Here is a 21,206-nt window from a genome sequence, read left to right as displayed (position 1 = left end):
ACACTCCTTGGAGGACTGACGTTTGTGGACAAAGGGTTAGGCTGCCACTTCCAACACTGGCATCTCTTAGGATTGCTGGTTTGAGTCCTGGCTGTTCTACTTTCAGTCCAGCTGCCTGCTAACACACCTGAGAAAGCAGCTTGATGGCCCAAGTGCTTGTGCACCTGCACTGTGTGGGGGACCTGGAAGAAACTACCTGTTTCTGGCTTCAACCTGACGTAGACCTTGCCATCGTATCTATATGGCAAGTGAAGCAGTTAATGGAAAATCTCTCTCTCTTTTTCTGCCACTCTGCCTTTCATTGTGACATAGTGGGTGAAGCTGCCTGCTGTAGTACCAACATCCCATATGGGTTCTGGTTCTAGGCCCAGCTGCCTTTCTTCTGATCGGCTCTCTGCTGTTGATCTGGGGCAAGCACTAGAAGATGGCCTAAGTACCTAGACTTGTGCCACCCATGTGGGAGAAGCTCCTGGCCCCTGGCCTGGCCCCTGCCTCTGTGGCCAGGTGGAGAGTAAATCAGGGATAGCAGATCTTTCTCTTTGTCTCTCCCTCTCTGTGTGTAGCTGACTTTCCAATGAACAAGGAAATCTGAAAAAATAGAAGACACCACTTGGGATACCCACGTCCAGGTTTGCTGTCTGCTCCATATTCCAGCTTCCTGCTAATGTGCACTGCGGGAATCTGCAAGTGATGAATCGAACAGTTGCTGCCCACAGGAGAACCTGAATTTGGTTCTGGACTGCTGGCTTTGGCATTCGGGGCATGAACCAGTGGGAGGCAGCTTATTTTCTTTTTCTTCTCCAACACAAAAAAACAAATAAAACTTTAAAGAAAGAACAAAGATAAATTTTAAAAAATTAAGGGACATATGGTGAAAAAAACTATGCATATATCTAAAGATGGTTTTGTACCAAAATAAGCTTATCTTTTGAGTTCAACTTCCCATAAACTTGTTGAAATATCCGGATATACATATATATATTATATACAAATATATATTTATAACAAATATATAAATATATATTTATTTTAAAAATGATTAGAACTTTTATTGCATGGATACAAACAGCAAACGTTAAGCAAGTGTGAAATTGGGGTAGGTGTTTTTGGTGTGGCAGGCTAAACTGCAGTTTGGGAAGCCTTGTTGCATGTTGCAGTGCCTGATTGCCCAGTGTTTCTGGTCCTGGCCTCTGCTAGTGTGCCTAGGAGGCAGTAGATGATGAATGGCCCACGTACCAGGGTTCTTACCAGCCACGTGGGCCATCTGGACAAGTTCCTGGCTTGGCTTAACTTAGCCCTGGTGGTTGCAGGTATTTGGGAGTGAAGCAATGGATGTAAGATTTCTTTTTCTTTTTTTCTGTCTCTCTTGCTCTGTCACTCTGCATTTCAAATGGATGAATAAATATTTTGAAAGTGCATACAGCAGGGTCTGGTGCGGTAGCCTAGTGACTAAAGTTTTTGCCTTGTGTGTGCTGGGATCCCATATGGGTGCTGGTTTGTATCCTGGTTATTCCACTTCCCTTCCAGCTCCTTGCCTGTGGTCTGGGAAAGCAGCGGAGGATGGCCCAAAGCTTTGGGACCCTGCACCCGTGTGGGAGACCTGGAGGAAGCTCCTGGCTCCTGGTTTTGGATCTGCTCAGCTCTGGCCTTTACAGCCACTTGGGGAGTGAACCAGCAGATGAAAGATCTTTCTCTTTTCTCCTTCTCTCTAGATCTGATGTTCCATTAATAAATACATCTTAAAACCAAGTGTATACAATAATGTAAAGATAGTAGCAATTGCACCTTATCAGGCTATATGCTTACCTTGAAGTTGTTTGCAATCAGATTACCTCTTTTCTTCTTCTTTTTCCTTTTTTTGATTAGTTAGAATTTACTGAACACATAGGTAAAAGGCAGTGAATTTAAACTGTAGTAAACATTCGGAAAATCTGGGTCATGGTTTAAAATCCCTCAGGATTGGATGACTATTTGCCAATCATCTGATGTAATCAGACAACCTCTTAACATTTAAAAGTACATAGCCCTAAATAAAAACACAAGGAAGGAGAAAGTAGCACAGCCATTTAAGTTGCCTTTATAAGGTCTAGAAAAATCATCAGACTTCAAAACATTAACTTTGTTCTGCAAGTTTTCTTCCTGCCTGCATTTTCCAGGGATTTCTCTTCTTTAACCATTTCTACATTGTTCAGTATCTCTAGGCAAAATATTCTTTGCAAATCCCCCTTTTTCCTCTATTCAAGTGATGGAAATAATCTCCAAGGTTTTAGCATGGGAAGGTTTTCCAGGTGGGTGAGGGACCTGCTGCTGCCTGCTCTGGAAACACTTGCTGTCACCTGCTTTAACTGATTTTAGTCGAAATTTCACAAATACAAAGTCACATGAGACAGTGAAGGAAACAAACTGAATTAGGCTCACGAGGTGGAGTTCTTCTCTGATCTTGCCTGAGCTAACAAGCTCCCAGCCTCCTGGGGCCTGCCCCTGCCAGAGCTGTGTCCGAGAACTTTTATATTCCGTATTCAAAGCTCCGGACACAGGGTTTCAGGCGTCTTCTTAGTCTCTCCGGCATCCCAGCTCTTGGTTTGTTTTCTGTAGAAAGACTACCTCTTTCTTATTTTCTCGTCCTCGTCCCTGCCTCCACCATGAAGAGCTGAGATCCTCCCACCTACCCGCCGTCTGTCCTGCTCTGCAGGTGGAACAACACACCTGGAATCCCTAGACAGAGGACACTCAGGTTGGGCGTGTGTAGCCACCTTCTAGAGGAAAATGAGTTCCTGCTAAGGACGTGATTCATTCCTGGGCAGGATAGCATTGTTGCACCACTGGCACATCTGTATGATAATGGGGCCATGGCATGAAAATGAAGAGGTCGGGAGGGCAGAATGGAAGCCGTTCCGATTTGCCCTTCTTTGTGAAGCCTTGACGATGGTGGCTAGGCACCGGGCACAGCCTGCTGCTTTTGCTCCCCATTGGGGGTAAGCTTTGGGATCTGGACCAGACCTCAGTCTTCTTGCTGTAATACAGGGACACTGATTGTTTTGAACATTGAATATTACATGTAATGTTCTTAACATTTATTTGATTATTTGAAAGGCATGCTGATAGGGAATGTGGAGGGAGGGAGAGGGAGAGAGGGAGGGAGAGAGAGGAAGGGAGGGAGGGAGGGAGGGGGGGAGAGAGAGAGAGAGAGAGAGAGAGAGAGAGAGACAGACAGACAGACAATATGCTGGTTCACTGTCCCAGGAGCATGGAACTCCTTCTCCCATGGGAGGCAGGGAGTCGTCTGCTGCCTCGTTGGATGCATTCAGCAGGAAGCTGGATTTCACGTGGAGTAGCTGGGACTTGAGCCAGTGCTTGGATTGGAGAAGCAGCTGTCCCGGGGGCAGCTTACCTTGGGCTGTAGCTCCTGCCTTTCATGTGTGACTCTTACCAGATTCTGTGAACTTTCCAGCTCATCGAGTGCACAATGGCCCATTGGTGCAGATTTGGGGTACATGATGTTCCATGACTGAGTGCGTGGTTTTAGGACCCTCATCATGTTACAATCAGTGCACCTGCTGCTTGTTTTGCCTTGATGGTTGTGGTTACTGTTTAGATCCAGTGCTTATTTAGATCCTGGCTTAAAGGTTTATTCATTTTTTTATTACAAAGTCAGATATAAGAGAGGAGGCGAGACAGAGGAAGGTCTTCCGTCCGATGATTCACTCCCCAAGTGAGCCCCAACGGCCGATGCTATGCTGATCTGGAGCCAGGAGCCAAGAGCTTCTTCTGGGTCTCCTGTGTGGGTGCAGGGTCCCAAGGCTTTGGGCTGTCCTCCACTGCTTTTCCAGGCCACAAGCAGGGAGCTGGATGGGAAGTGGAGCCGCCAGGATTTGAACTGGCTCCCATATGGGATCCCGGGGTGTGCAAGGCGAGGACTTTAACCGCTAGGCCATGCCACCGGGCCCAAGGAGATTACTTTTTTTTTTTTTAATTTTATTATTTATTATTTGTAATTCATTAATTACATTGTATTATGTGACACAGTTACATAGGTACTTGGGTTCTCCCCACCCCTCCCCAAACCCTCCCACCATGGTGGATTCCTCCACCTTGTTGCATAACCACAGCTCAAGTTCAGTTGAGATTTCCCCATTGCAAGCGTATACCAAACATAGAGTCCAGCATCTTATTGTCCAGTCAAGTTCAATGGCTTCTTAGGTATACCCTCTCTGGTCTGAAGACAGAGCCAGCAGAGTATCATCCCAGTCAATTGAAAGCTCCAACATACCATCAGCAAAAATTTACATCATTATGGAATTAATTGACATAGTAATGAGTAACCAATATGTTAAAAGTAAATGCGAGTTCCTAGCCACCTTCTGTGACCACCTCACTTACATTTCAATTTTAGTTTATACACAACATATAACATTCATAACATAGCATGTTATACATAACATCATATCATCTTAAATTCAAGGAGATTACTTTTATAAACATCTCTGTGAAATCAGTAATCAAATCAGAGTGTAATTTATCTTTTCAATGTATGCGGATTTTCATATACAGGTATTCTTTAATGTTTGCTTTAGCCAAATATTCCTTTAAGATGACTAGATTGCTGGAGAGAACAATTTTGTTCCAGATGGCTTGAGATTTATAGGTATAATATTAATATAGCTTTTATGTGTCTTGTTACAGCACCCTTGAGAAATAGAATCGTATTGCTGTAGTTTCTTTTTCCGGAGGGAAATAAAAGAGTATAGGAGAGTGTCACCAGAATCTAAAGTGAGTTGTTGAATAAGTGAGAGTTAGACTCTGGGACCTAAAAGTTACTGCTGCTGGGCTTTGTCTATTACGATGACTCAATTTAATTTGTGGCACGATCGATAGCTGATAATGGAGAACACACCAATGACATGGGGTCAAGGCTAAAATGGAAGAAAGCAATGAGTGGTACATGTGAGGTTAGATGTATGGACTGAGCTCCTTAGCTTGTTAACCAGATCTGGGGGATGACTTTGTCAAGAACAGAATCCTCAAAGGAAAAAAAAAAAAAGAAATATGAAATGAAGCAGAATATGTGGACATCTATCTGAGACACAGATTGATTTAAAACCCTTTGAACTGGTTCTTGAAGTAGGCCATCTTCTCTCAAACCTTTTTATTGTTTTTTATTTATTATTATTATATTTAGTTAGTTATTTGTATTTCTCCTGCCCCCTCCCTTATTTCCCTCCCCCCCACCAAATTTCCTTATATTATTACTGTAGCATAGCTCTTCATAAACAGTCACATGTTCATCATTGCAGGCATGGACAAGATACAGCTAATAGTCTTATTAGTAGTCCATCTTTGACCTGGAAGTAGAGATGCACACTGCACTGCATCCTCACATCTGGACATGAGAGTCTCCATTACACAGTCACCTCACATCCCTCTTTTTTTTTTATTTCTTTTTTTTTTATTTATTATTTTTACTTCATTAATTACATTGTATTATGTGACACAGTTACATAGGTACTTGGGTTCTCCTCACCCCTCCCCAAACCCTCCCACCATGGTGGATTCCTCCACCTTGTTGCATAACCACAGCTCAAGTTCAGTTGAGATTTCCCCATTGCAAGCGTATACCAAACATAGAGTTCAACATCTTATTGTCCAGTCAAGTTCAACGGCTTCTTAGGTATACCCTCTCTGGTCTGAAGACAGAGCCAGCAGAGTATCATCCCAGTCAATTGAAAGCTCCAACATACCATCAGCAAAAATTTACATCATTATGGAATTAATTGACATAGTAATGAGTAACCAATATGTTAAAAGTAAATGCAAGTTCCCAGCCACCTTCTGTGACCACCTCACCTACACTTCAATTTTAGTTTATACACAACATATAACATTCATAACATAGCATGTTATACATAACATCATATCATCTTAAATTAAGGCAAACATGTGGTATTTAACCTTTTGGGATTGGCTCATTTCCCTTAGCATTATGGTTTCCAGTTTGGCCCATTTGGCCACAAAGAACTGCATTTTGTTTTTTTTAATAGCTGAGTAGTATTCCATGGAGTAGATGAACCATAGCTTTCTTATCCAATCCTCTGTTGATGGGCATTTTGGTTGCTTCCATGTTTTTGCAATTACTGATTGTGCTAAAAATATGGAACGCTTCACGAATTTGCGTGTCATCCTTGCGCAGGGGCCATGCTAATCTTCTCTGTATCGTTCCAATTTTAGTATATGTGCTGCCGAAGCGAACACCTCACATCCCTCTTAAATGAAAAGCCACAATACAAAATCAACAACAGGAAGTAAAATAGAAATTTACAACGCCATGAAGTTCACAAGAGGTTTTGATAGTTCAACAATCCTGAATAGATGGCAAACTCGCCACTCCAGTCACGATGAAATCTCTCCCGAATCCACTGGCTGCTACAGTCCACCTTAGTGTCTCCGTCTGGCCAGATCTTCACTGCCAATGATTGGCTGGGGTAGTTGATCAGTTTGTTCTGTCCTCCGACCTCTGCCATGGTACCAGGTGTCCTCTCGAGGCTCCGATGGACTGCCATATCCTCCATGTACATTTGGATATGATGTCCTCTGCTCCGGCTGAGCCACTGAGGAGGCCCAGCTCTGACACATCCACTCCTGCAGTCAGCCCATGGAGCCTGCAGTTCTCTCCATGGTTAGTGTTCTGAGTCCAGCAGTTCAGTTGGTAGGGAATCGCCCAAAAAACCTCATCTGAGGCCATCCCAGACCCGATTCTTTGTGTGTGTTTGCCAATAGAGGGTCCGGCACAGTCTGTCACCCAAATCAGCCTATGCATACACTGGTAGTTGCACTTGCTGAGTCAGCTCTGTCTCTAACCCCGTGTTTTACAAAACCTGATAGGTGTTGCAGTCCAGCCTGATCCTGCCCACCACATACTTGGTCTTCACTTAAACCAGTGGGAGCTGCAGTCTAGTCGGAGCGACCCACAAAAACCCCCACCAGGCCGGTCCCTGCCCTCGTTCCTGTGCTTGCCAGTATGTACAGCAGAGTGGTCCTGTGTGTCCCACATCCTGTTCAGCTCTCGTACATGTTATGGGTAGTGAAACCCAGTTCGTCCCAACCAGCCCCACTATCCAGTCCACACTGGTGCCAGCGGGTGTCACGATCGGTCTAAGCCATGCCTGCACCTTCCAGCTGATGCTACGGCAAAACCCAATTAGTCCACACCAACACTGGCTTATGCATGTACCAGAAGGTACAGTCAGCCCAGCCTGGCTTTTCCCTGATCCAGCTCACAGGTAGGCCATCAGATGTGGCCCTGCCCGATCTGATCTGCCCCCATCCCAGCTCTCATGCTCACCAGTGGGAGTAGTGGCCCAGTAGGGGGGCCTTTGCAGCCCCCTCACTGGGGCCATCCATGCCCCCTGTGTTTCACATGTACTAGTTGGGTGCTGTGGCCCATTCTGGCACAGCCCTCTCACCTCGGCATTTGCCAGGCCTGCCAGCTCACAGTCCCGGCCCTCATGTGGACTGGCTGCTATTGCTACCTGACCCGGACTGACCCACACTCCATTCTGGCACTCAGATTTGCCAGTGGGTGACATGGATTGACCTGGTCTGGCCTGCCCCCGACCTGCACTGAATGTATGCTGGTGGGTACTATATTTTGGCCTGGTGTGGGCTGCTCCCCGTCTTGGTTCTTGCACTCACCTGCAGGGAGCGTGTCCCGACAGAGGAGTTCCCCAGGTTCCTCCATCTGGATCTCTCCCAATGCCAGATCTCGCACACCGGGGGGTCCATGGGCCAGCCCTACTTAATCCACCTCCTGTCCTAGCAGGAACAGTGGCCTTTCCTCACTGGGCCTTACCCATTCCGGTTCTTGTTGTTGGGCACTACAACCCAGCCAAGCCTGATCCATACTCAGACACTAGGCTCACACATGGCTCAGTGGGGGCAGAGACCTGGCCTAGCCCGTCCTATACCTACCCTTGTTCTCATGAGTACCAGTGGGTGCTGGATTCTTTTGTTTTTTTTTTTTAAAGATTTATTTATTTATTTATTTATTACAAAGTCAGACATATAGAGAGGAGGAGAGACAGAGAGGAAGGTCTTCTGTCCGATGATTCACTCCCCAAGTGAACACAATGGCCGGTGCTGTTCCAATCCAGAGCTAGGAGCCAGGAGCCAGGAGCCTCTTCAGGGTCTCCCATACGGGTGCAGGGTCCCAAAGCATTGGGCCATCCGCGACTGCTTTCCCAGGCCACAAGCAGGGAGCTGGATGGGGAGTGGAGCTGCCGGGTTTAGAACCAGCGCCCATGTGGGATCCCGGGGTGTTCAAGGTGAGGACTTTAGCCGCTAGGCCACGCCGCTGGGCCCAGGTGCTGGATTCTAGCCCAGTCTGGCGCATCCCATACCCAGCCCACACACATGCTGAGGGATTCTGCAGCTATATCCAGACCAGACTGCAGCCCCCACCCTGGCACTCATGCTCTCCAATGGGGGTCACAACCTGGCCAGGGCATCCCCTTTGCTCCCCAGCCAGGTCTTTTCCCTTCCACAGATTTCATGCATGCCAGTGGTTGCTCTGACCCGGCCTGGCATAATTCCCATCCATCTTAGCCTTTGCCTGTGGATGCTGTAACCTGGCCTGACCTAGCCAGCTCCAATCCCAACTCTCGCTGGTGGGTGCTGCAACCTTGCCCTGCTGTCTGCTCCCATCCCCGGCTCAAGTGAACCAGTAGGTGTGATTCCCTAGCCTGGCATGACCTGCACTCCATCCTGGTTTCTGCACTCACCAGTGGGCCAAGATCTGCTTGGCCCTTTGCGGTCCGCCCCCTTCCAAAGCCAGCCCACACACTTGCCAACGGGTGAGGATACCTTGCCCAGCTTGCCTGACCCCTAGGTTTGGAACACATGCTCACCAGTGGGAGCTATGGCCCAGTAGGGGAGTCTCCCAGTTTCCTGACTCATCCCACCCCTAGACCCAGATCTCATATGCTCCAGCAGGTGCTAGGCCCTTGCCTGGGGTAGCCTCCCCCTCCATCTTGGCCTTTGCATGAGCTGGTGGATGCTGTGGGCCAGCCCACACTACACCCTGTTTTAGGATGCACTTGCAGGTGCTGCAGCTTGGACCTGCCCAACCTATTGTCAGTTCCAGTATCCGTGAGTGTTGGCGGGTTCCATGTTTATTCCTAGTTCAGCCGGTCACCACCCCAACTCTTGAGCTAACCAGCAGGACTTGTATTTCCATTGGGTTGGGACCACTTATTCCCCATAGAATCTACCCCGGGGCCTGGTTCTCTCACATGCTGGTTAGTGTCATGTCCCTGCCTGATGTGACCTGTCCCCTGTGCCAACACTCAATCAGGTACTTGGATCTAAGTCTTCTAGATAGGCCCCCCAGCCATAGCTTTCATGTGGTATGGCCTGGTGGTAGTCAGTGATGCTCTGCGTTAACAAGCCCAATTCAGGACTCCCGTTTGGGCTGATGAATCAGTCTGACCCATATAGATATTCCAGTCTCTCCCCTCCAAAACACCAGGTCTCATTCCCCTCACTTACCAGCCAGTACAGTGGCCCTGTAGTTAGGTGTCCCTCAGGAGTCATTCCTCACTTTCACATATGGTGTCCGTATCCATGCAGGTCCCTAGGCAGTATTTCGTCACCCCCAGTCCCCAGAGCTCATTGGCAGGTGGCCAGCGGGTAAAGCCCAGCGCCCCCCGCCTGCGGAATAAAGATGGTGCCAGCTGCTTAAAAAGCAGCCCCGGGGTGGAGGAGGGGGTGGCGGCTGCTTCCTCCGCTCATCAGCCAAGATTGGCCGATGAAGTGGAGTTCCGCTCCATGTGCCCGACCCACCTCAAACCTTTTGTCTCTTGAATGAACCTTTTCTTTTAATTCTTTTAGATAAAGATTTAGTTATTTCCTTGCCTTGCATGTTCCGGGATCCCATATGGGAGCCGGTTCTAATCCTGGCAGCCCCATTTCCCATCCAGCTCCCTGCTTGTGGCCTGGGAAAGTAGTTGAGAATGGTCCAAAGCCTTGGGACTCTGTACCAGTGTGGGAGACCCCGAGGAGGCTTCTGACTCCTGGCTTTGGATCGGCACAGCTCTGGTCATTGTGGCTGCTTGGGGAGTGAATCAATGGATGGAGGATCTTCCTCTCTGTCTTTCCTCCTCTTGGTGTATCTGACTTTCCAATATAAAGAAATAAATATTTAATAAAAAAAGATTTAGTTATTTGAAAAGCAGAACATCAGAGGGAGAGAGAGAGAGAAGTGGCCAAAGTGGCTGTTACAGCTAGGCCTGGGTCATGCTGAAGCCAGGGGTCAGGTATGCCACTTGAGTCTCTGCTATAGGTATCAGGGGGCATAAGTACTTGGAACATCTTCTGCTGCCTTCCCACGTTCACTACAGGAAGCCATATCGGAAATGGAGCCACCAGGACTCGGGTGTAGGAGGTTGGCATCACAGTCAGTGGTTTAATGTATTATGCCACAGTATTGGTTCCGCATACGCACCTTTTAAATAAGGTTAGAATAGAGACTGGTACAGTGGCTCAATGAGCTAATTCTTTACCCGCAAATGCCAGAATCCCATATGGGTGCTGGTTCATGTCCTGGCTGCCCCACTTCTGATCTGGCTCTTTGCTTGTGGCCTGGGAAAGCAGTAGAGGCTGGCCCAAAGCCTTGGGACCCTGCACCTGTGTGGGAGACCCAGAAGAGGCTCCTGGCTCCTGATTTCGGATTGGATTAGCTCTTACAATTGTGGCCATTTGCGAGGTGAACAGAATATGGAAAATCTTTTTATCTGTTTCTCCTTCTTTGTAAATTTGCCTTTTTTTTTCTTTCTTTTAAAAAATATATTTATTTGTTTTTATTGGAAAGTCAGATTTATAGAGAGAAGGAGAGACAGAGAGAAATATCTTCCATCTGCTGGTTTACTCCCCAAACTTCTGTAACGGCTGGAGCTTAGCCAAGAGGATCCAAAGCCAGGAGCCAGAAGCTTTTTCCAGGTTTCCCACGTGGATGCAGGGTCCCAAGGCTTTGGTTCATCCTCTGTTGTTTTCAGGCCGCAAGCAGGAAGCTGGATGGCAGTGGAGCAGCCTGGGTTAGAACCGGCACCCATATGGGATCCTGGCACATGCAAGGCAAGGATTTTAGCCACTAGGCTACTGCCTGAGAAAGCAGTCGAGGACAGCCCAAAGCTTTGGGACCCTGCACCCGCATGGGTGACCCGGAAGAGGTTCCAGGTTCCCGGCTTCGGATCGGCGCGCATCGGCCCGTTGCGGCTCACTTGGGGAGTGAAACATCGGACGGAAGATCTTCCTCTCTGTCTCTCCTCCTCTCTGTATATCTGGCTGTAATAAAATGAATAAATCTTTAAAAAAATAAATAAGTAAGGTTAGAGTGGAGGAATCAGGCCATTTTGTCAAAGTTTGGACACAGAATATCTACATAAACTAAGACAGAATATAATTAGGCCGTATAATCTTATGGGCTCAAAGTCTCACATATGGTCCATTATTGACAAAACACTTTATGTTGCAGATAACTATGATACAGTTAACAAGAGGTTTGAAATTTAGCAAACTATTTACAGTATATTTATGTCAACTAATATGGGAGGCTTAAGAAGTCGTGGTGAGGCTTTTGTAAAGGAAAGAACTGAAGAAATTACTATGAATGCTTAAAGAAGATAGTATTTAAAAAACACTAACATTGGAAATTTTGTTTAATTTTAAAATGCACCCAAGCTCACAGAAGCTCTTTTGAATATTCAAAACTGGAGAATTTGAAAAGCAACGAACAGTTCTTACTGAACTTGTTGAATCTTTCAAGTACAGGTTTGCTTTTGAAAATTATGATATCCTGATTTCAGCTTCTAACAGAAAATTCTGATAAGCTCTGACATAACAGAATAACTGTTTCTTGGGTGAAACGTAAGCTGAAGGGCACTGATGAGACTGCGAGTTAGTATAAGAATCGCCTAGGACTACTCCCTGTAGCTCAATCTTGGGCAAGCGAATATAAATTCTGTCTGCATAAAAGCATATCCAAAAGAGATCCCCATGTGTCCCATAGATTAACTCAAGCAGATGTGAGCTTGTATTAAAATGTCAGTGAATTAGTAAGGAAACAAACCACCAGAACTCAGAATTAGCGAAAAAGACATTTGGCTTTCCTCAGGACGTTAGATATTAGACTGTCAGACCTAAAATATAAAGTAGCCATCTGTGGAGTGTTTAATAAAGGAAGAGATGAATTCACAAAAAGGAGCAAGTAATAAGATAATGTCAAAATGATCCAGCAATTTTTAATTTATTTTAAAGTCAATCAATTTGTATTTGGAAGGGAGAATGAGAGAGAGAGACAGACAGACAGACAGAGATATTGAGAGAGATCTTGCATCTGCTGTTTCACTCCCCAAATGGTAGTTTTGGTACTACTTTGGTAGAGCCTGACGACAGGAGTCCATCCAGGTTTCTCGTTTAAATGCTGGGGCCAACCACTTGGGTTGTCTTGAGCTACCATATCAGGTATGTTATAATGGAGTTGGATTGGAAGTGGAGCAGCCAGAATTTGAACTGGTGCCATTGTGTTGCAATAAGCAGTTTATTGTCATATGCCATGATACCTTATCCTCACTGTGCCTTGTCAAGGTTTTATTTGCATGTCAAACATCAGTAAAGTGAAAAATAGAGGAATAGGTTCCAGCATGTGTTGTAGTGTAGTCGAAGAATAATGAAGACAAGTCAAAAGAACCAGAAAGCCTATGTGAAATCACTAATAGTGGGTGTGGAAACTACAGGACAGGAGAGTAATATGGGAGAAGTTGCCTGTGTGTTTAAAGAAAAAAGCAAAATGACTAACCATAAACATTCCCATAAAATGTGTGGAGTAAGAGAAGAGGACAGAACTAAAATAGGGGACAGAAGTAGAATATAAATTGAGAAGACGTAATCAGGATTAGAGCGTTCTAAAATCTTAGAGGAGTAAGAAAGTGATTAAATTTAGATTTTGTTTATTTAGGATGCATGCTAAATATGTAAGAGTAACAGCTGAGAAAGAAATGTAGTAGCATAACATATATACAATTTATAAACTACTAGTAGGAGAAAATAGGATAAGTAAATTATTCTTTTAAAAGTTGTTTTTATTTGAAAGGCAGATTTACAGAGAGAAGGAGAGACAGGGAGAAAGAAAGATCTTCTGTCCACTGGTTCACCCCGAAATGGCCGCAATGGCCAGAGCTTAGCCAATTCAAAGCCAGAGGCCAGGAGCTTCTTCTGGGTCTCCCACATGGGTGCAGGGTCCCAAGGCTTTGGGATGTCCTTGACTGCTTTCCCAGGCCACAAGCAGGGAGCTGGATGGGAAGCGGAGTAGCTGGGATACAAACTGGCAGCCATATAGGATGCTGATGCAATAGGTGCAAGATAAGCCTATTATACCACCTTGCTGTCCCCAAGAAAAATATTTTTGAACAATTTAAAATAAGCCAAGAAAGCAGTAAAATTAAGCATAGAAAACATGAAGTAAATGAAATGGACAGACATAAATTTATCAAGTGGGCTGAATATTTTCTTGTGGTGTCTTGTCAGCATGTTTTCAGTGTTAGAGATGGAATTTTGTTCCTTCAGAATTTATCTGTTGGGACCAGTGTGGCATAGTAGGTTAGGCTGCTTCCTGTAATGCTGGCATCTCACAATGGAGAGCTTATTGAAGATTGAGGTACTGTGCTTCCAGTTCCCTTACGAATGTGGCTGGGAAGACAGCAGAGATCAACTCAAGTGCTTGGCCGCAGCCATCCATGTGGGAGACCAGGTCGGAGTTCTTGGCCACTGGCTTTGCCCAAACCCAGCTCTGCCTTTTGGTCACTTAGGGAGTGGACCAATGGATAGAATATCTTCCTGTTGCTTTGCTTTTCAAATAAATAAAACATATCTTAAAAAAAAAAGGTGGTTTGTTGAAAATCCAACAACCAGTGGGGCTGTATTTGGAGACAGGAGCCCTTGAGGGGGTAACTAGGATTAAAGAAGATCGGAAGAGGGGTTTCTGATCGGACCGGAGTGGTTTCCTAGTAAGAAGAGGAAGAGGCACCAGGGAGTTCTCTGTGAGAGAAGAAAAGCCACACAGGGCCAAGGCTGCAAGAAGACAGCCATCTGTGAGCTAGGTAGAGAGGCCTCAGCTGAGAGGCTGGCACTATGACACTGAACTTGAGCTTTTGGAACTGTGAGAAAACATGTCGTTTACGCCACCCAGTCTGCGCTGTTTCATTATGGCAGTTCCAGCCAGTTGCTGCCTCTTGAAGTTTGCTCACAGTCCTGTGTTTGTTTTTGTATCCATATGCATGTTGACATTCTGAACGTGTGTGGGTACTGACGTTTCTGTACTTATGGAGGGGATAATACTGGTTTACTTTTTAGCCTACTCATTTGTTGAGAGCGTGAGAGACAGAGAGAGGGAGAACAAGCTCTTCCATCAGCTGATTCACCAAGTTCCCACAGTAGCCAGAGCTAGGCCAGGCTGTGGCCAGGAGCCTGGAACCCCATCCGGGTTTTTAGGGTGGTGATAGGAGCCCAAGGACTTGGCCCTCGCGTGTTGCCTCCCAGGATGTATGAGCAGGAGGCTGGGTTGGAAGCAGACATGTGGGGAGTAAACCACTGGGTGGAGAATCTCCTCCCCTTTTTGTTTCTGTCACTGTGCCTTGTAAAAATAAACAAATATTTTTTAAAAAATAGGAAAACTGAATAAATATAAAAGGCAAAACTTAATAATTTGGCAAAACTTAGATAATTTTTCTAGATCTCATGATAAAAGATTTTTTAGATAGGACACACAAATTGTTAACCATACAAGAAAATGTTGATAAATTAAGCTGTGTTAAAACAGAGAAGTCTTATAAAATATACTATAAAGAAGATAAAAATACAACTTCTGAAAGTATAGAAAAATATTTGTAGTCCATATAATGGATAAGGGATTGATTGGTGTCCAGGATAGAAATAATTGCTCAAAAGTCTGTAGGAAGATGACCCACAAGAACAATGACCACAGGATGTGAGCAGGCATTTCAGATACACAAAGATGTGTATGAAGAGACGCACAACCTCAGGAGTAATCAGGGAAATGCAAGTTACAAAGGTTGTAACATATTCTGTGCACAGTGGATTCAAAGAGCTGAACGTTGGACAATACCAAAGTCTGGTGAGACTCAGAAGCTGCAGAGATAATCTAGACTCTTCTGGAATGCTGGACATTTGGTGGTTCTTTAGACCCTGCGATTACACCCGTAGGAACATCCCCCAGAGAAACCCTGAAACAGATCCAATAGAGATTATACATGAGGAGTCATTGCACAGTCATGCAAAATGCCTATTAGGAAAAACCTGTGCATGGATTCAAGATAACTTTTGCACCAATAAAATACTTGAAAGGCAGAGCAACAGGGACACACACACACAGAAAGAGATCTTCCAACTGCTGCTTCCTTCCCCAGATGGCCACAGAAGCCAGCAGCAGGAATGCCATTTGGGTCTTCCACCTGGGTGGCAGGGGCCCAAGTGCTTGAGCCGTCATCCACTACCTTCCCCGATGCGTTGACAGAAGCCAGATCAGCAGAGTAGTTCGGACTTGAGCCAGGCACTCTGAGACGGGATTCAGGTGTGCCGAGTGGTGCTTAACCTGCAGCACCACAGAACTTGACGCAAATAAACAACCTTTGATTCCATTTCCCACGAACATTTTGGAATATACTTGTATAAGAATGTTCAAGTGTCACTTTTCATAACAGCAGCAAAAAAGTAACAGCTGAGTAATCCAAGTATTTGTCAACATAAGGATACATTGTGCCATGGGATGCTATAAAGCAGTGAAAATTAATAAACTGTTATTTTGCCCAAGATATAGGAAATTGTAGCTATAATTTTGAATGGGAGAAAGAGGTCCCGCAGTATACCATTGTGTACTTCTGTGGCATTAAGGAGAAGCAAGAGCTTAAGGTAACCTGTGGGGAGATGCAATAGCACGTGTGCATCTTAAGTTGAATGACAAGTTTGTGGGGTTCATTTCAATATGAAACTTAATAATGGTATTACAAATACAGGTACCATACTGGTCACTAAGTTTAATGCATGAATACATACATGCATTGCTTTGTACATACCTAAGATTACATGATTAAAGTGTAAAATTACTTGTCGGGAAGGCTCACAAGTGTAGTGATGTTCTGTAAATTCTGTCAGCTTGACATTGACTGTTGCTTGTGAGGTGTCTTGGCACCTCGCAGTGCTGGGGAGCCATCTGCTGGACAGATGCAGGACAAGTTTCATCTTTCTTTTCTGGCTTTTAAGTTTTGTGCCCAATTTGATGCCCAAGTGCCGAATGAGAGCCGGTTCCTGTCCTGCAGCTCTGCTTCCTACCCAGCTCCCTGTTCATGTGCTTGGGAAAGCAGCAGGAGAGAGAAGGGGAAAATCTGGAAATGAAAGCAGCATTTTCTTAGGGCTTCAGTCACTCCTACATATGGAGATTATTTCACTACAAGGTTTTGGATGATATTGGCAAGGAGGTCTAAGGAAAACCCTTGGCAACAAATGCTTCTGGTGTTGGGAAAACTCCACGGGAATGTGCCACAGCCATTCCTTTCAGAGGAGAGGAGGGACAAAGATTGTTACAGGGCTTCCAAAGTTCGTGGAAAATGCACATTATAAAAACAGACTGCACGAACTTCAAGATGTTTTTACAGCAATATAAGCTTATCCTTAATTTTTATTTCTCATGAATTAAAATCTGCTGATTCCCTCTCCGAATGTATATGACAGCCAGGAGTGGACCAGGCAGAAGTCAGGAACCAGGAGCCAGGAGCCCGGAGCTGCAGCTGATCTCCCATGCAGTGGCAGGACTCCACGTTCCTGAGCCGCCCAATTCTGCATTAGCAGGGAGCTGGATCAGGAGTGGAGCTGGGACTCAAACCCAGGCACTGCAGCATGGCACACAGAGTAACAGCGCGAAACTGGTAATGGCATCTCTATGTTCCAGACCTGTGAAGATATCTAAGCTGTGATAAAAGTGTAGGTGGAGAAGCTGGGTGCCTTTGGTGGGAACCACAGATAAAATCTGTTGCAGAGGGACACTGGAGAAACCACTGTTGGTTTTGCTTTGTTGAACAAAAGCTAGATTTATTAAAGATAGAAGGTTTTGTTGGGAGTTCGCTGGTGTCCCTGGTCCTGAACAAAATTAAAACTCTTGGTTTTTGGAACTTAGGCAGAAATGGTCATTATAAACAAAGAAAGCAGGCCTGGCATGGAGAGGCAAAAAGCCTGGCTTTGAACAAGCTCGTTTTAAGCCCTGCTGCGATATTTGAGCAACGAGGGTAGTTATTTCACCAGCCAAGTAGCCCGTGAGTAAATTGACGCTAAGGAAGCTTGCTCCCTGCTTAGCTAATAATGTCAGATTGAAGGCTAATGCCTTCAAAAGCATTTTGAGTTCCCCAGAAGAAAAGGCTCCATGTGTACAAAGCCTGATAGTGGGTAGATGAAGTGGCTATTCGGCTGTGCTGTCACAGAGTGACCGACAGGTGGATAGAGAGGGACTGTCTTGACACATTTTTTTCTTCCTGCCACTTGCAATATGACGTACTTTGTTTGAACTGTGGATAATTTATTTAGTATGGCCAAGCACCTCCGAGCCACGAGACACTACCTCTTACCTGATATTTTGGCTTCATGTTTGAAAGTTTTAGTTTTGGCTGGTTCATTTCACCTGAAGCACAAACATCAGAAGTGGAATGTGCCCCTGTTTCATACGCACCTGTTCCCTGTCTGAACCTACCTAAGTTAGGATTGTGATGGACACTGGAGTGAGACTTGTTACAGTTGCTAGGTGTTAGAACTCTTGATGGCGGACATGCTAGTGGGAGTGTCAGATTAATCCCAGGCGGTGTGCTCTTGGGTAAGGATGCTGAGAACAAACCCCTTAGCTCCACAGTGGCCAGTGTCTGCCGGCGCAGCTGGATTTAATAAGACTTCCTGGACTTCCCTGGACATTTAAAGGAATTTTTACACAACTTGTGTCCTGTTTGGGAGTAGGGGCAGGCAGTTTGAAGATGGGGTTTGTGGGGAGAGCTGTGGGGAGAGCTGGCTGCTCAGAAGCACCCCAGTTGCTGTCAGCGTCACGGCTGCAGCTCGCTGTTGTCTGTGTCGGTCATCCTGGGGATAGAATGTCTGTTACGGGGGTGTGCTTCTCAGGATGGAAGCTCTGAACTTTCCCTGTCTTGGCTTGGGCGTTTTCTCAGGGGTTCTCTGGACAAACAAGTCTTGGGGATGTTATTACTGGGTGTTGCTGTCTGGGGTGTATGTTCTTCATGGCCACCTGGAAATGTCAATTCAGGATGCCCTTTGATTTTTGATCTTTGGGTGTGGGACTCTGTTACAGTCTTACTTTCTGAACGTGTACCGTGTGACATTGTGCTTGATCTCAGAGATGTTCATGGCATCATTATTTCTCTTGGGCATCACTAGTTGAGAGCTGGCTGAGACACGGGTGTTCTCTCTTTAGGTTTTCTGGCGAGAAGATGAGTGCCCAGGCCTTGAATTCGTTCTGCACCTGTGGGTCCCATGTGTTGCTTTTGTACTTACTGCCAGGTGCATTCTTCAGAGGGCTGTTCTACTACCTGTTCATTAAATATTACTTGTGTTTCTTTAGAGCTTGGTTAAGAAACCTGCATTTGTGTCATTTAAAATTGGTTGTACTGATTTTCAGTAATTTGAAAGGCAGGTTGATGGGGTGGAGTTGTGGTGGAGGAGGGAGGGAGGGAGAGAGAGAGAGAGAGAGAGAGAGAGATAGATCTTCCATGATCTTCCATTCATTGATTCACTCCTCAAATGCCTGTGACAACCAGGGCTGGACCATGATGAAGCCAGGAGCCAAGAACCACATCCAGGTCTTCCACAGGAGTGGCAGGGACTCCAAGGATTTGAACCATATCACCTGCAGCCTCCCTGAGTGCTCACCAGCAGGAAACTGGATGAGGAGCAGTGGCAGGACTTGATTTCTGGCCCTGGGAGCTGGGATTTGGGCAGCCAAGGCAGCCACCTCACTGCTGTGCTCCATGCTCTCTCACTGTTCATCCATCACCAACCATCCACCTGCCCTTCCACTCATTCACTTACCAAATACTGAGTGTTGTTGGTTACTAGACACTGTGGTTGTCACTGGTGCTGCTGTTGTAGCCACTGTCCCTACTGGGGAGAAGACTGTCCTTTTCCATTCAGTAGTTTTCACATTTGTGGGCCAGACTTCATAAAGAACATTGTATTACTAACATTAAGAAAGGTGATTATAGGCTCATACTTGCAGTAGGGTACAGGTAACATGCAACTGCAGATGTGTGATGTCCTATAAAATGGTTACAGCTCTCGAGGAAGGCCATTTTCTGACAGAAAGAGGATAATGAGAGAATAAGGCTAAACAAGATCTCATCCTGTCAATCCCTCTTTTTCTTAGCTGTTCTACCCAGGTGCTGGCATGACCTGTCTCTACAGTATCATTTCAGGCTTGCTCTGAGCTTTCTCTAATAGTAGAAGTGACCAGCTGTGCCTGGATTTGCTGGTCGTATACGAAGGCTCTCCGTTCTCCTCCCACAGGAAAACCAGATCCTCCTTTCCTGCTTAGGTTATAAACTGTGTGTTGCTTGGTAGGATATTTCCAGAGGCAGTTCTTCCTGGCTTTGGGTTTTGTTGCTTCATTTGGCCATTTTAAGACACAGAGGCAGAGAAGGTAGGTGAGTGAGTGTGGGAGAGATTATGGGAAGTGTTGTTCCTTGCAGTGACCTCCAAATCACATTGTGAAGGCAGCAAGCTTCTTGCAGGGCCAGTGAGATGTGCTTAAGACACAGCCTCGCTTTGAAACCAAAAGATATGACATAAGATGGGATCCCAGGCTTTATAGTTCTGTGCTGTTCAGTGGAGGAATTCCCTGAAGACAGTGGGGACCAAGAAGAAGTATTGCCTGGGTGACAGTGATCAGAGGGCAACGATCTTAGAGGATCAGTATCACATTGTCACGATCATCCCAGCAGCGCAAACCTCCAAGGTGTGCAGGAAGAAAAGGGAATGAGAAATGATCTTAGGATGCTTCAAACATGAAGATGTGTTCTCTTGAGCCCAGGGCCGGTTCCCGCGTGCAGGGGAGAGGTCCCTGGAGCCCTTGGATGCTTTTAATGATCCCTGAAGGTTGTTGCTCTCATCCACTCACCCAGTGCTTTCCTCTCTCTGACCTCCTCAGCTCCTTCTATATGGTTACTCCTCCACACACAGGCAACAGCCTTCTTGGCGCTCTCATCATCTCCCACCCTCTCTCTGAGGACGATCCACTCCTGGCTGAATCTCTGCCTCACTTCTCCTCCTACGCCTGCACACAGCACTCCGCAGAGCTGGAGAGAACCATCTCAGCAGGTCTCACTTTAGGTTCGTGACGTTCCATCTCAAGTGGGCCCCCAAGGGCTGCCTGGCATGCCCACACTGCATTTTCCCTTGAGAATTCACTCGCCCACTCTCCAAGGTGATTACTTCACACTTTGTCCTCTCGCCTCCAGCCACCAGGATTTCTTTATTCCTTTTTATTTTTTTTTTCAAATGCAAGAATATAAAGGAATCTGAAGGTAACTGGCACAGATTGCCTTCATCAGATCTGACGTGTTTCATATCTCTGCCTGCTTCCTGTTCTTTTCCTCCTCCTGCAGCGGAGGATGTCCCTGGGCCAGCCCTGCCCTGGCTGGCTTCGTGACCCTCTGCTGGGATGTGGCTGGGCCAGCCCTGCCCTGGCTGGCTTCGTGACCCTCTGCTGGGATGTGGCTGGGCCAGCCCTGCCCTGGCTGGCTTCGTGACCCTCTGCTGGGATGTTGCTGGGCCAGTCCTGCCCTGGCTTCACGTCCCTCAGCTTTGTCCTCATGTCCTTGTTCTCTGATTCAGTCAGCTTTTTGTAAGAATTTCCTATGGTTGCTGCATCTACTTATTTTTAACAAATGCTTATCTGTTTTGCTTGAGAGGTATGGAGATGGACAGACAGGCGTGTGTGTACACGTGCATACACACACACACACACACACACACACACACTTTTACCTGCTAATTCAGTCTGCTGATGCCTTCAGGAATCATGACAGGGCCAGGCCTAAATTGGGAACTAGGAACTCGATCTAGGTCTTCTACGAAGATGGTATGTACTGAAGTAC

At 46.0% G+C, this 21,206-nt stretch overlaps 1 protein-coding gene and 1 non-coding gene across 2 annotated transcripts in view; one reads left to right on the top strand and one right to left on the bottom strand.

Moving 5' to 3' along the window:
* ARMH4 (armadillo like helical domain containing 4) overlaps positions 1-21,206 on the top strand; it is a 139,458-nt gene that overhangs the window by 16,385 nt on the left and 101,867 nt on the right. The gene's annotated exons all lie outside the window — the stretch shown is intronic.
* LOC131480604 (U6 spliceosomal RNA) lies at positions 6,143-6,249 on the bottom strand. Its single transcript, XR_009245658.1, has one exon. It is a non-coding gene; the product is annotated as a U6 spliceosomal RNA (small nuclear RNA).

The sequence above is a fragment of the Ochotona princeps genome, chromosome 6 (assembly GCF_030435755.1).
Source record: "Ochotona princeps isolate mOchPri1 chromosome 6, mOchPri1.hap1, whole genome shotgun sequence".
In the NCBI taxonomy this organism is placed as follows: domain Eukaryota; kingdom Metazoa; phylum Chordata; class Mammalia; order Lagomorpha; family Ochotonidae; genus Ochotona; species Ochotona princeps.
This window is presented reverse-complemented; position numbering and strand designations above follow the sequence as displayed.